A 15,294-nucleotide genomic window follows, 5' to 3' on the forward strand; every position below is an offset into this window, starting at 1 on the left:
ATATCACAACCAAAAACTACTTGCACAAGTGAGGAAGTGTAAAATTAAAAAACACAACCCATAACAAGAAAAGGAAACTCTCAAAAAATAATTCAACAAGAATCTATCAAAAAAGGAAGAAGAAAATTTACATTCAAAAATCCTTAATGAAAATTTATTAGAATAAATCAGAGATCTGACTAGATGAGAAGCTTAAAAGTCAAAACATTAAAAACAAGCTTGATGAATTAGAAACCAAAGAACTCTTGCATCGCAAAAACCATAATCAAAGTCTACTCACTCAAATTAAGAAACTTAAGAATGATAAGAAATCATTGGAAAACAAATTAGAAGAAATTCTCACAAAATAAGTATCGAAGCCTTCATACGTAATAGTCCAAGTTGAAGAAAAGAGAACAAAGACAATGTTATGAATAAAATATATAAAAATAATGTAACTAAATAATAATTAATTAATGAAGAAGCATGTCTCTAAAGACATGATCGTTTACGAAGAGGTACTTTCCTAGGTATATAAGCATGCCCTCACCCTCATTTTTAATATTCTCATATCTTTAGTACATTTTTATATAATATATTACTATCCTATAATGGATATTTACATATACCAAATCTTTTGAGTATTCTATTGCATATACGAACCTTGTTCGTAACATCATACCTCCGAACTTTATGCAACTACAAAAATTGTTGCTCCTTGCAAGTATAATGTCATAAGAGCTTCCTTTCAAGGTTTCTGAGAATTAGGGATACAAATCGCAGATGATAAAGACCACAAAACCATGGGTTTTTCACATATTTTTAATGCCCTAATGAGCATCGAGCAAGTCACCATACCTTCAGACCTTTTGAACCCTCCTCAACCAATAGAAGTGTGCAATATGTGTTCTTGATTGATTCCCTAATGAAAGGTTGAGGTCCTTTTCTTTCAGTGGGCTTCAAAAATGGTCCTAAAAGTCATTGACAAATCTCTCCCTATTGTGTAGTGTATTTCATTCTTGAATTCATGAATGTGTCCTTCCTTTAAGACCTTGACACCTTGTAACTGTCTTTGTTGCCTTAGTTTTTTTTTTTTGTACTTGAAATGATGTTGTAAGAATGTTGTTGCCCATATTGCATCTACAAAAATCGAATCCTGAACTCGCAAACTAACCAAACCCAATTTTCAGGTCTTCTACATTGTCTCCATAGGGCTAGACTTTTTCAGAGAGAAAATTTCTCAAATGATAATCATTTAGATGCATACATGGAGGTGAAGTCAAGGTCATTCTTTATAGTCTCCTCTCCTGGATAGAGATGGCTTATAGGAGGCCACTCAATGCATATATGGAGGAGGGTTTCTTATTTTAAATTCAAAAATTGACGAGGGAAATCCCTTTGGGCTTTAAATATCTTTTGGTTGAAACCCTCATGTGCCCTCAAAAATTAAATAATATGCACAAGTAACCTTTCGCCACAACAATGACCTTTTTGGGGTTTTGCTTGAGCCATAAGGTTGAAACATCAAGCCTTTGTCATGTTTTGACCTTTTGACTTGGTCAAGAAAGAGTTGTTACCTTAATAAAATTTGGGTTGTTCGACCACTCATTGGGGCCTTTAACTTCAAACTAGAATATCTCTCAAACCTTGTGGCCTCTCTGGGTGTGCCACATGCCACCAAAATCAGTTTGACAAGGAGAATCCTTATAGGGTGGTATTGATGCAAGAATCACTTATTTTCCATGTCATATTGGTCAAACAAAGGCATAGCATCTCCTTGTGTTGCTCCCCACAATCACATTTTTTGAAGAAAAAAAAACTAGATTCCGCTGAGAAATAGCCTTCGGAATAAAATTGTCACTCATTAGACAACACCCTTATATCAATATTTTCTATAACAATAATTGTGTGCATGCACAAATATCTAGTTCATTATTCAGTGGCAATCTAGTTAATATCAGTGTGCAAAGCATTTATTAAAATTTGGATCATTATATTATTAAAATTTGGGTCATTATAGTGTATTATTATAACTTTGTTTGTTCCCAACATTGCGCTTGATATTTGACTTATTTTCAATAAGTATGTATTATGTTTATATGTATTTATAGGGTTTCGTTTTTAATCACTTGTGGCACAATGATTTTGGTTATCATTTACACATCTAAATTGATTTATTATCATTTTTTATTTTTATTAAAATTATTTTTTAATTAAATAAAAATAGGTTTAAATTTATTTCAAAATTAAATATATGTTTTTTATTTAAAATCAGTCATATTTCTAGATTAGCATAGTTATATAAATTAAATGGTTGGTAAACATCAATCTATGATAAATATAAAAATGGTTTCTTCATAATACATTCAAGTTTCTAAAATTTAAAACATCATAAATATGACCTAAATTATAGCTTTATTTAATTATTATTATTATAATTAATTATAAAAAGAAATAATATGAGTTACATGTATATACATTTAAAAGAGTATGTAACAAAAAGGATATTTTTAATTTGTAACTAGTTTTTGTTATATAATATGAATTAATATCATGGTTTATCAATATTACTTACCAAAAAATCATAACTCATTTCATAAGAAAGTTTTCTTAATTAATCAATTTAATTAAAATGACAATTATTGATAAACCTTACCATCAATTTGTGAAAACCCTATTTCAAAATAAACAATTAATCTAATTATAATAAAATAAAGTAAAGTTCCAATAAATAAATGTTTTTAATTATATATATATATATATATATATATATATATATATATATATATATATATATATATATATATATATATATATGAAGACACTATTATAATTTAAATTTTAGTTTATTAAACCCACAAGGTGTATGGTAGACAAGGACAAGGTGTTATGTTAAGGCACCTTCTTGCACAAAAGTCATTGGTTCGAAAATTCAACCCTGCTAAGGGTTATTGTGGCTTACTACAGATGATTTTGATGCCTTAGATACCCTCTACTCATAGGTGATTTTGATGGCTTTGATAAAAACAATTTTAAAATTTTAAAATTTTTCCATTTGAATTATAAAAATTCACAATCATTTAAATTATACAATTTGAGTGGGCCTAATAGTTAAGAGCATGTGTTTCCTCCTAAAAAGTCATAAGTTCAAAACCAAAAAAATAGAGTATATATGTCTTCCTAAATAAACAAAAAAAATCTTATACATTAATATGATATTTGCCTTCACCATAACTTTCACCATAACTTTAAAATTAGATTAACCATAATAATAATTTATTATAATTCAAATATATATTTTTTTATTTATCTAATTTTTACCGGTCATGTGCGTATTTTTACCGACACAAATTTCATTAACATTGCAAAATAATTTTGTAAGACACGAGCACTCAAACAAAATTTTCTTATAAAATCTAATCTACTTCGACTCACTAGATGGAGATTGCCATGTGAGAACGTGCTGGCGGGGACCAGAATGAACAACTACGAGAAATACCAAATTTTTCCCGTATCTCGTCTGCTTGGTTGGTTTCTATCATTATCATGATCTTGACCTTTACTTGAATACATGGACCCATCTTGTCCTCTGCTAGCTGTAGCCCATATATCGTCTGTAGCACGGTGAAAGTTTTCTTTAGTGGGGTGGTGGGTACTGTATGAGTGGCTGAGGCTGAATTGTCTATATCTATCTCCGCACTTCCTCAATATTTTTCAATACAATTTTCCCTACAATTTCTCTGCTTCTAGAAATCCATCCGATCTACTCCGCAGCTTTCCATCTCTGATCTCTGCTTCTAGAAATCCATCCGCAGCTTTCCATCTCTGATCTCTCCATCTCTATTTGTAGTTTTGGATTGACAATGGCCGCATCCCTCTCCACAGCTGCATCCACCTCTACTGCTGGTAGTCCCAACTATGATGTATTGGGAACCTTCGCGAGTTATCTCTACGGTCGCATTCGTTCCTCGCTGGATCAGAAGGAATTACAAGAGGGGAAAATTTTAACTTTCTCAAATAGAAAGCAGCAGAATGGAAAGCTTCAGGCGGTAAGGATTGTTGGCTTGGGCGGAGTAGGAAAAGCAAATTCGGCAAAAGATCTCTTCGAACCTAAAAGTTCACATCAGAGTAGATCCTGCTTTTTATCTGACATCAGAGGTAAATGGCTTTTTACTTCATTTGCAGAGCAAATTTGTTAAGATCTTGATCGATCAAATTCGCTATTAGACACTATTGATGAAGGTACAGAGAGGCTTAGAAATTCTCTCTCATCTTCTCAGGCCTTAGTGAAATCAGCTATGAGAACCTCAATAGATAGGGTAAGAAGATATTCTTAGACATTCACTGTATTTACAGGGGACAAAACTAGGATGTGGCCATAAGAATATGGAAATGGATCACGCTGGAAAGGCTTGTTGGGGTTTCAAAATTTATAGAACAAGGGTTTTGTTGAGATAGTCGGTGAAAATGATATACATATGCATGATCACCTTAGAGATTTGGGAAGAAATATTGCGAAGACTTCTACATTGGCGTGTTATCTTTGGCGTTCAACTGATAAATCGATGATTTGCTGCAGCAAGCATCTGTAAGTAGTCGATCAGTGAATCTTCTGTAGAAATCTGTGTGCAGGTACCTTTGCATTTGCGGGTGTTGGAGAGTTGTTGTCCCCTCTGTGCAGGTACCTTTGCATTTGCGGGTGTTGGAGAGTTGTTGTCCCCTCTGGAAGCATCTTGAACGGATTAGCACCATCAATGGTATAACAAGCAAAGCGGAAGAATGCAGTCTGAGAAATCATTTAAAAACTGCAGTCTAGGCTATAATGCTCAGTAAAGGGTAAATATGTTGCTGTCTGATGGGCTCTCTGAGATCTGCAATAATTTATTAAAAGATGACTATTGCATCTGTTGCTTTAGTGCAGTGCAAGAACAATATGAGAGCTTGAATTCTAGGGTTGGATAGAAAAGGCTGAATGTGCATAAAGAACTTATGCGTGAATGTAGAATCTGGTTCTTGCTTTAATATTAGTCTAAGGAATATTTTCAATCAGCGCAGAACAGTAGTTACATTTGTTCATTTATGAGCTTCAAATAAACTGTCAATTGTTTCTTTTAAACGCGGTTAAAGAGGAGTTGTATATAACCTATTTGTTAAAGCGGTAAAGAGGAGTTTTATAGAATTTATATGTTTTTATCGGTATAAAATATTTTCATTTTGTTTGGATGCTGGTCTGAATTGGTTCAGATTTTATTGTTAAAGCATTTTTGTTATTGAAAGGCTATTAGTTTAAAAAAAATTTGAAAGGTTATTGGTTCAATTCTCTAGACACTCTAACTATTGGGAAGCATTTTTGTTATTGAAAAGTTATAATTTCACTTTTATTATTGAAAGGTAATAGGTTCAATTCTCTGGACACTCTAGATCACTAAATATGTCAGTCTAAATTAATTCATGCAACTTTTATTAATAAATTTATTGCTGAAAAATATAAAAACAAATAAGTCAATAGAGGTAATTTTGTTATATAATGTAAAAATTACAAGAAAAATTCTTTAAAAAGAAGAAACTACAAGGTTATACTATTAAAAACAAGGGTTATATAGTAGCTATGACCTGCTTAGCTTAAATATAGTTTAATTAAACTAAAGATATAAAATTTCATCCTAATAAAACACTACATTGTTGAATGTCGTCACTAAAAATTAAGAAATATGACTAAAAAAATTGCCCCCCTTTTGATTGCTATGTTTTAATCTCATTTAATTATTATTAAAATCTTGACTCATTAATCATGCCTTGATTCATCTTTACTCATTAATCAAGTCTTGATTGTTTGGTTTTTATTAATGTTTAAGTTTTAGATCTTTATATATATATATATATATTATTCTTAAACTAGCGGTTATGTTGGAGTAAACAATGCGCAGTGGAAATGTAAAAGGCATACACACCACATACAAAATCATAAAAAACATAATACAAAGATTTAATGTGGTTCACCCAACCAATCTGGGCTACATCCATCAAACAGAGGCATCGACAATCTTATTATTCAACAGGAGATTACAACAATTTAATTCTTCACACATACTCTCACCTCACCCTATTTTCTACACACATATCCTCTACGGGCTTACATTTCTTATAACTGGAGTATAAAATTGAATCATAAATTCTCTCACAACAAATTTAGGATGCATTAACTCCTCCTCAAGAATAATGGAGCTAATATAGCAACAAATCCTATTGTTGTCACCTACATGAGATTTTTGCCAAATTTAATAAACAGAAAATCTCAACAATCTCCACCTTGACAACAATTAGGCTGATACCCTGTTCATTTATTATTTTATCTTTTCTGCAAGCCAAGAGAAGCTAGACACCAACGTAACTTCTCTAACAAAACTGGTTTCGTGAACATGTCTGCACAGTTTTCCTTTGTATGCACTTTTTCAAGAGAGACTCCCCTTTTAGTGATAACCTATCTTACAAAATGGTACTTGATAGGTATATGCTTTGATTTACTATGATAGGCCGGATTCTTAGCCAAATGAATTTCACTTTGACTATCACAAAATAACTTGATGTTGTCGTGCGACCTACCAAACTCACCAAATAAACCTTTCAACCAAACCACTTCTTTGCAAGCATGTGAAGCAGATATGTATTCTACTTCAGTAGTGGATAAAGCAACAATATTCTATAGCTTTGACATCCAGCTAATAGCTCCACCTACAAGAGTAAAGACATACCCTGAAGTTGACCTTCTCTTATCCAAATCACCTGCAAAATTGGAATCAACATATCCGCAAACAAATTCACTACTCATGTTATAAGTGATACAATAATCACTTGTGCCTCTCAAATACTGAATCACCAATTTCACTGGTGACCAATGTTCTTTTCCTGAATTTGCCATATACCTGCTGACAACCCCAACTGCATGTGAAATATCTGGTCGAGTACAAACCATCGCATACATCAAACAACCTACTACATTGGCATATGGAATTCGAGACATATATTCCTTTTTTTCATTTGTATTAGGACATAAACTAGAAGAAAAATTAAAATGGGAAGCTAAAGGGACTGAAACAGGCTTGACATTGTTCATACCAAACCTCAAGAATATTTTCTCAATATACTTCTGTTGTGATAGCCTCACCTTACCATTTCTTCTGTCTCTGAAAATCTCCATGCCCAAAATTTGTCTTGCTGCTCCTAGATCTTTCATATCAAATGTCCTAGCCATCTGAGCATTTAACCTATTGATCTCAATTATGCTTTTGCTTGCTAAAATCATATGGTCAACATACAACACTAAGATAATGAACATGCCACTACTTAATTTCTTAAAGTAAACACAATGATCATATTCACTTCTTATATAATTTTGACACATCATGAAAGAATCAAATTTCTTGTACCATTGTCGAGGCATCTGCTTTAGACCATACAATGATTTCTTGAGCTTGCATACAAATTTCTTGTTGCGATTTTGAAAAAACCCTTCCGATTGTTCCATGTAAATTTCCTCATCTAAATCTCCATGTAAAAATGAAGTTTTAACATCTAGTTGCTGTAATTATAAATCAAATAAAGCAACTAATGCTAATACAATTCGAATTGAAACAATTTTTCCAACTGGTGAAAATATCTCATGAAAAACAATGCCTGCTTTCTGAGAAAAACCTTTTGCGACCAGCCTTGCTTTGTACCTGTCCTCTGTATCATCAACACCCCTTTTCAATTTGTAAACCCATTTACATCCCACAATTTTTCTGTCTTTAGGAATTTCTACCAGATCCCATGTGCCATTCTTGTCTAATGCCATCATCTCGTCCTTCATAGCTTCTTTTCACTTTTCACTTTTAGAACCTTCTACAACTTCCTGATAGCACAAAGGTTCATCATACCTTTTAAAGCAACTGAAGTAACATAATCATCATACCTTTTAGGAGGACGTTTGATTCTCGTGGACCTCCTTAAAGATGTTTCTAGTACTTCCACAATTTGTTGATTATTATCTGTAGGAACTTCTTCATGATCTGCATCTGAAACATGTTCATGATCTACATCTGAAACTTGTTCATGATCTGCATCTGAAACCTATTCATGACTTACATCTGAACCATGTTCATCTTGACTATCATCAGTATTTGAACTAGTTTCAAACTGAATGTGTTGAAGCTTAGATACATTATCCTGTTTCAATTTATCATCTACATCTGGATTTTCAAGTGAGGATTCATTAAATTTAACATCTATGTTAATGATGATCTTGTGAGTAGTAGGATCCCACAATCTGTATCCCTTAGTCCCATCACCATATCCAACAAATATATATCTTTTTTATTTAGGATATAATTTAGAACGCTTATGTTTCAGAACTAGAGCATATGCATCACAACCAAAAGCTTTCAGTTTATAATAATCACAAGGATGACCTTTCCATACCTATTGAGGAATTTTGCATCCTATTGCAGTTGATGGTGATCGATTTATCAAATAGCCAGCTGTAGAAACCGCTTCTGTCCACAATTCCTTTTGAAAATTGGCATTACTCAACATACTTCTTGCTCTTTCTAAAATAGTCGTGTTCATGCGCTCAGCAACTCCATTTTGCTGAGGAGTATATACAATGGTTTTATGTCTTTCGATCCCAGTGTCCTTGCAATAATTATCAAATTCCTTTGAAGTAAACTCACCTCCATTGTCAGTTCTTAAACATTTAATGGTTCTTCCAGTGATGTTTTCAACTAATGCTCTAAAGTGTTTGAAAATTGTAAACACATCAGACTTCTTCTTTAACATGTAGACCCACACTTTTCTAGAGAAATCATCAATAAAAGATACAAAATGTGACGAACCTCCATATGAGGTTGTAGGAGATGGACCCCAAACAATGAGCATCAAAATGGATATAATAAAATTTCCCTTACTAGTAAGTTTTCCAGTTTTAAACTTCTACTTGCTTTGTTTCCCAAATAGACAATGTTTGCAGAAATCTAACTTATCAGACTTTAAATTAGGAAGTAACTTACGATCAGATAAAATCTTTAAACCTCTTTCACTCATATGGCTCAGCCTTTGATGCCATAAACGAATAGAATTACTGTCGTTTTCAAACAATGTAGAAACATGATCTGACTCTATTCTTCCTTCTAACTGAAAAAGAATTCCAACCTTCTTTGCTTTCATTACTAGTAAAATTCCTTTATAAACTTTCATTACTCCACCTTGAATAAAATTTTTATATCCATTAGTGTCTAGTACTCCTAGTGAAATTATATTTTTTCTTAATTCAAGTACATGTCTTACATCAGTTAGAATTTTCTTTGTCCCATCAAACATTTTTGACTAGATGCTTCCAATTCCCACAATGTTACATGTGAAATCATTTCCCATGTAAACTACTCCATCATTGATTGGTTGATAAGTTTTAAACCATTCTCTATGAATGCACATGTGATTTGATGCACCAGAATCTAACAACCACTGTTGATCATGATTAGACAAATCAACTGATAACACTTAAATGCCGAACCTATATCTGTCGTGTTTGCTTCTTTCTTCTCTGTTGAAGAGTCTTCTTTGGATGTTTGCTGTCTCTTCCAACGGTCCTTCTTCAAATGTCCCGATTTGCCACAAAACCAACACTTTACCTTATTCTTCTTTCCTTTCGATTTTGAACGTGATTCGTTGTGCTTACTGAAGCGTCTTTCTTTAGAATGACCTCTAACCATCATTGCTTCTGATGTAGAGGTTTCTAAATTTGACCTCTTCCTTGTCTCTTCGGACAACAAAGCTCCAACAACATCATCAAATTCAAGGGTTTCTGATACACTAAGACTTATAGAAGTAAAAAAATGATCCCATGACTCGGGCAACGAGCATAATAAAGTTATAGCTTTATCTTCTGATTCAAATGTTACTTCTATACTTTCTAATTGCACCAGGAGAGTATTAAAGACATTCAAATGATCAGTAATAATGTACCTTCCTTCACGCGCAAACTATAAAATTTTCGCTTCAAAAGAATCCTATTGGTTAAGGATTTTGTCATGTACAGCTTCTCAAGCTTTGTCCACAAACCAGCAGCAGTTTTCTCTGACACAATGTTAAACAAAACATCATCTGCCAAACACATTCGAATACCGTTGAGTGCTCTTCCATCCAATTCGCTCCATTCATCATCTGTCATGGTGTAAGGCTATTTGGATTTTCCCAACAACACCTTCGCCACGCCTTGTTGCACAAGTAGATCATGCATCTTCACTTTCCAGATTTCGAAGTTGTTTTTTCCATTGAACTTCTCGATCTCAAAACGAGCACTTTGAGTTTTTGCCATGTTGTAACAAACAAAATCTCCAATTCCAACTTTTAATAAATGAAGTTGTGATTTAACAAATGCCTTTACCTTATACTAAAATGCCTCTGTCGTACCATGTCATTATAATTTCAAAAAACAAAAAAAATTGCAGTTTTACCAGAGGGAAAAATGCCTGGCGCTCCTCGATGGCGGAAGATCCGCGCCTGAAACAAAATCCATGCGAGGCATGAAATTGGCACGATTAACCCTTTCGTTTCCCTCCAATAGCCCTTTCTGGCGCGCTGGCACGACCGTTCCTGAATCTTCCATGCAAATGGGCGCAACTGTTACTGAATAAACCACGCCAACCCTTCTTTAGCTCAAAAATTAGCGGGATTGTTTGTGCCAAAACTGCGCCAACCAAAAAGCTCCACCTTCCGCAGTAGACTTGTCGTCTTTGTCACATGTACCAGCTCCACAACATCCTTTGATACCAATTGTTGCAGCAAACAATGCGCAGCGGAAATGTAAAAGGCATACACAACACATACAAAATCATAAAAAACATAGCACAAAGATTTAACGTGGTTCACCCAACTAATCCGGACTACATCCACCAAACAGAGGCATCGACAATCTTATTATTCAACATGAGATTACGGAAATTTAATTCTTTACACATACTCTCAGTTCACCCATTTTTCTACACACATATCCTCTACGAACTTATATTTCTTATAGCTAGAGTATAAAACTGAATCATAAATTCTCTCACGACAAATTTAGGATGCATTAACTCCTCCTCAAGAATAATGGAGCTAATATAGCAACAAATCCTATTGTTGTCACCTACATGAGATTTTTGCCAAATTTAATAAACAGAAAACCTCAACAGGTGATAAGAATATTTTTTATTTTAATAATTATTAATAAAAATAAATAAATAATAATAATAATTTTACTCTCTCTTTTCATTGCTTTTAACTTTTGTCTCCTTTAATTATTATTTTTGTTATAGGATCTTAATTCATTAATCAAGTCTTGACTTTTATTTATTTATTTATTTATTTGTTTTACTTTATTCCGAGTATTTGGTTGATTTGGATTGTCTGTTTCTTATTAATGTTTATGTTTTTCGATCTTTCGTAATTATTATTATATTATTATTATTATAATTTTTCCCTATGTGATTTGTACTTAAAAGACTCTTATTAATATATTTATGTGTTTTATTTTTTTTTATATAGTAATAAGGCATCTTAAATTGAAAATATGGAGGAAATAACTATAATTTATGAAAATTGAAAGGGGAAAAAAATAAAAAAGAAATAAAACTAAAAACAAATGATTAATAACTAATAGAAATGGAAGTTGCTAAAGAGCCCATAACAAGATCTCAACCAATCACATTACAAAAAAAAAAATTGAATAATAATAAAATATAACAAAAATTGAATTCTCAATGTTAAACTATTAGATAAACAGCATAATTGTTTTTGGTCCAACTGTAATAAGCAACCCGCTTTTAAAAAAGATAAGAAAAAGTTATATTATTAAAATAAGAAACCAGAAATGGAATAGAAAAAGAATAATGAGAAGCAATAATATTTTTAGAATTTTATATATATATTAGAAAATTGTAACTTTAAATATAACATTTATATATATTCTTTGAAATGTTTATAAACTAGATATTTTTATATATATTAAAAAAAATAACTTTAAATATAATGTTATATATTCTTTAAAATGTTCATAAAATCTGAAGATTTTAATTTTATATGGTTTAAAATAATAATTATTATTTTAATATAAAATTAAAACTAATACAAGGTAAATTTAAAAGAATGAGAAGACCAAAGCATGTAGAACTTCGTGCAACTTTAACATGGGGCAGAGTTATTAACTTGGTACTTTTACAAATGCTCTTAAACATTGAACCTAATCCTTTGTGTTATTTTACAAAATCTATGATATATTTATATCTAATCTTTTGGGGCAGAGTTATTAACTGGGTACTTAATGCTCCCAAACATTGAACTTAATCCTTTGTATTCTTTTACAATATTTGTGATAATATTTATATCTAATCCTTTGTATTCTTTTGCCAAATCTGTAATAATATTTATATTTTCAGAATTTTATAAAAATAATTTTTAACGTTTGGATCAGGTTTGGATTTACAAGGTAACATACATATATATATAATATTAATATTAATATTAATAGTGTTGTTTATTTGACATGGCCATAGGATTATTTGACAATGGCCATAGAATCTTTGGTATATTTTCGCGAAATGTTTGACAATACTTATATCTTTATGGTTTTATAAAATTACCTTTAGCACATAAGTTTGGATTCAAAAGCTATCTATAATAGTATTTTTTTTAAATTGATTTTTTCAATTTTCATTGATGTTGTTTATTTGACCAGGTCTATATATGTCAAGAAAGGCCAAATAATTTTATAAATAAATAAGTAGGTTTGCATGTCTACTAAGTTTCCCAAATATGGTGTCTTTACATTATGTCGTTTGTAACATATTATAAGATAATGTAGAACCATTGCATGTAGGAATCACAGTTGCATAAAATGTGTCTATTGTAAAAGTAATTTGTTGTTATAGATGTTACAATTCTAATATTTCTATCGATTTTTTTTAATACATTCTATTAAGGGTTGTATTTTATATAGATATGGATAAGTAATTATTATAGTTAGGAGTTGCCACAATAAAGTATCTGAGTTATATTGTTGTAACAAAGGTTTTTTTACAAGGAAAAATAATAAACAAGTTTTTTCTCTCTTTGTAAGTATCTTCTCTTAACCCTTATTTATAGAATACTTTATTAATATTTGAAACCACCTTACCTAAATAAGGCTTATTATATAGTTTGTTAATGTCCATTCATTGTATAAAGGTTCTTCTCTATTAATAAAACCAAAATTAGTTAATAGACTCGCATGATAAGTGGACTTGTAGGTAATAAAGATTCTCTCACGATAGACACATATTGTGAAAAAGGTTTGTATATTTTGTCAATAATTGTAATTATTTGGAGCTTTTATCTTGGAGGTTGCCCCCTTGAATAGTTAAGTGGGCATAGCTTTATATTTTATTTATCAAGAGATGTCTTAGGATTTATCAATTTTCTCTTGTGTACCTAGGTTTTCCATTACATTTTGTGTGATTGCTCTAAAGTTTTGGGGTTAATTACACTATAAGTGGTATTAGAGCTATTTTTTTAGCATGATGTGGGATTTTTTTGGTACAAAGTTGGAGAAATTACTTCTTTTTACATATTTAGGCCAATTTCTAAAACTTTTGTGTAAAATTTGGAGAATTGATCCCAAAATATAAACTCCTCTTGAAAAAATCCCAATTTAAATATATATATATATATATATATATATATATATATATATATATATATAGATAGATAGATAGATATACATACTCTAAGAAGTAAATGAAAACGTTTTTCTTAGATGACCATGTATTTCACGAATATGACACCTTTTGAGAAGTACATAAATTTCATTCAAACCATTTCCAATAAATTCAAAAAACTTGTGTCATTTTATAACTAAGGTCGTAATAGCCAATCTAAGAAGAAGCACAAAAGTTGTGATCATTTCACTTTCATGGCCTCAAACTCTACCATGTGTTGGAGTAAATGCACAATTAGAACCTCATCCATATATAATTAGGTCCACATATGACCACTTTTATTCATCTTCTAGACATTCTCTACTATTTGGGATCACTTTCTATTTTTAGCATTTTCTATTTTTAGTAAGTTTGTTTTTAGTAAGGAGCACCACCTAGGATGACATGTGGTAGTGACACTTTCCAAAGGGACACAACCAGATGTACTACTTGAGGAGCCAAAATGAGAGGATGTTTAACATAGAAGTGACTTCATGTGTGTTTTTGTGGTTACAAGACTTAGTTGCACCTTAATTACCAAGGTGGTCTATTAGTGAGGGAAAGGAAATAATTAGAGGGTCTCTAAGGAGACATGGTTTATTGGATCACACGTGTTAGATGAAATTTGTAGAGATGGAAATAGTAATTATCATCTAAATCATCGAGATGTAGCAAAAAGGTGTTACAACAACATAGAATGTAGAATGTACTTGTAGGAACAATTGAGATGTGATTATGGCGCTTATAACACACAAGCATCCTTTGTTTTCTTGGGAATTTGATGCAATAATATTACTAACACTTTGACGAAGCTTAGTTTGAGAATAATTGAAAACACATATAGATAAGGGGAAATTGTTGTGCATACTAGGAAAAATGAGAAATATTGAGAACAAAGAAGCAAGACATGTCTTATGATTTGTTAATCTAGCTGTAGTGAGATATTATGATTTGTTCATCTAGGTGTAGTGAGATATTAAACAAAATTTAAAGATAAGGAAATAGTGAATCTTGGAGACGAGTAGATAGGTTGCATAGATGGTCCTAGGCTTGGAAATTCACTTTACCTAAGTTCATCAATCTATTGAATGCCTTTCATTTTACATCTTATGTAAAATTATAGAATGCCATTATTTTTGTTATATGAAATTTGATTAAAATTAAAAATCCACAATCGATACCCATTCACCCATTCATGATATGAAACCAGTATTGAGCAGTGTGACTCTAATAAACAATGATGAATCCATGTTTTGTGTGATGTAGTTCATTAGTTAAAATGCTACAAAATGAAAACTAACACTTAACATAATAAAAATTGAATTGAAGATTCCATAATTAATATTCTTACACTTATTTTAAACCAATGAAAAATAACTAACCAAAGATTAAAGGAGCTCAATGGCTAGAGGGACAATATAATTCTTTTATAGAAAAATGTGAGGTTGGTTATAAAAATAAGAGCGATCAGTTCAAATTAATTTAGTAATCATTACAAAATTACTTTCCATCTAAACAAATTAAACTTGTGTACCTACAAATATAATTATGGGAGGTAACTAAAATATCT

At 31.4% G+C, this 15,294-nt stretch overlaps 1 long non-coding RNA gene across 1 annotated transcript; it reads left to right on the forward strand.

Moving 5' to 3' along the window:
* The first annotated feature begins 3,710 nt into the window (after positions 1-3,710).
* On the forward strand, positions 3,711-5,028 carry LOC149211537 (uncharacterized). Its single transcript, XR_016250169.1, has 2 exons — positions 3,711-4,611; positions 4,661-5,028. It is a non-coding gene; the product is annotated as an uncharacterized LOC149211537 (long non-coding RNA).
* Positions 5,029-15,294: the final 10,266 nt, after the last annotated feature.

This window comes from Pinus tabuliformis, chromosome 1_1 (genome assembly GCF_031772625.1).
Source record: "Pinus tabuliformis cultivar Carrire ecotype Pingquan chromosome 1_1, CPIR1, whole genome shotgun sequence".
Taxonomy (NCBI): domain Eukaryota; kingdom Viridiplantae; phylum Streptophyta; class Pinopsida; order Pinales; family Pinaceae; genus Pinus; species Pinus tabuliformis.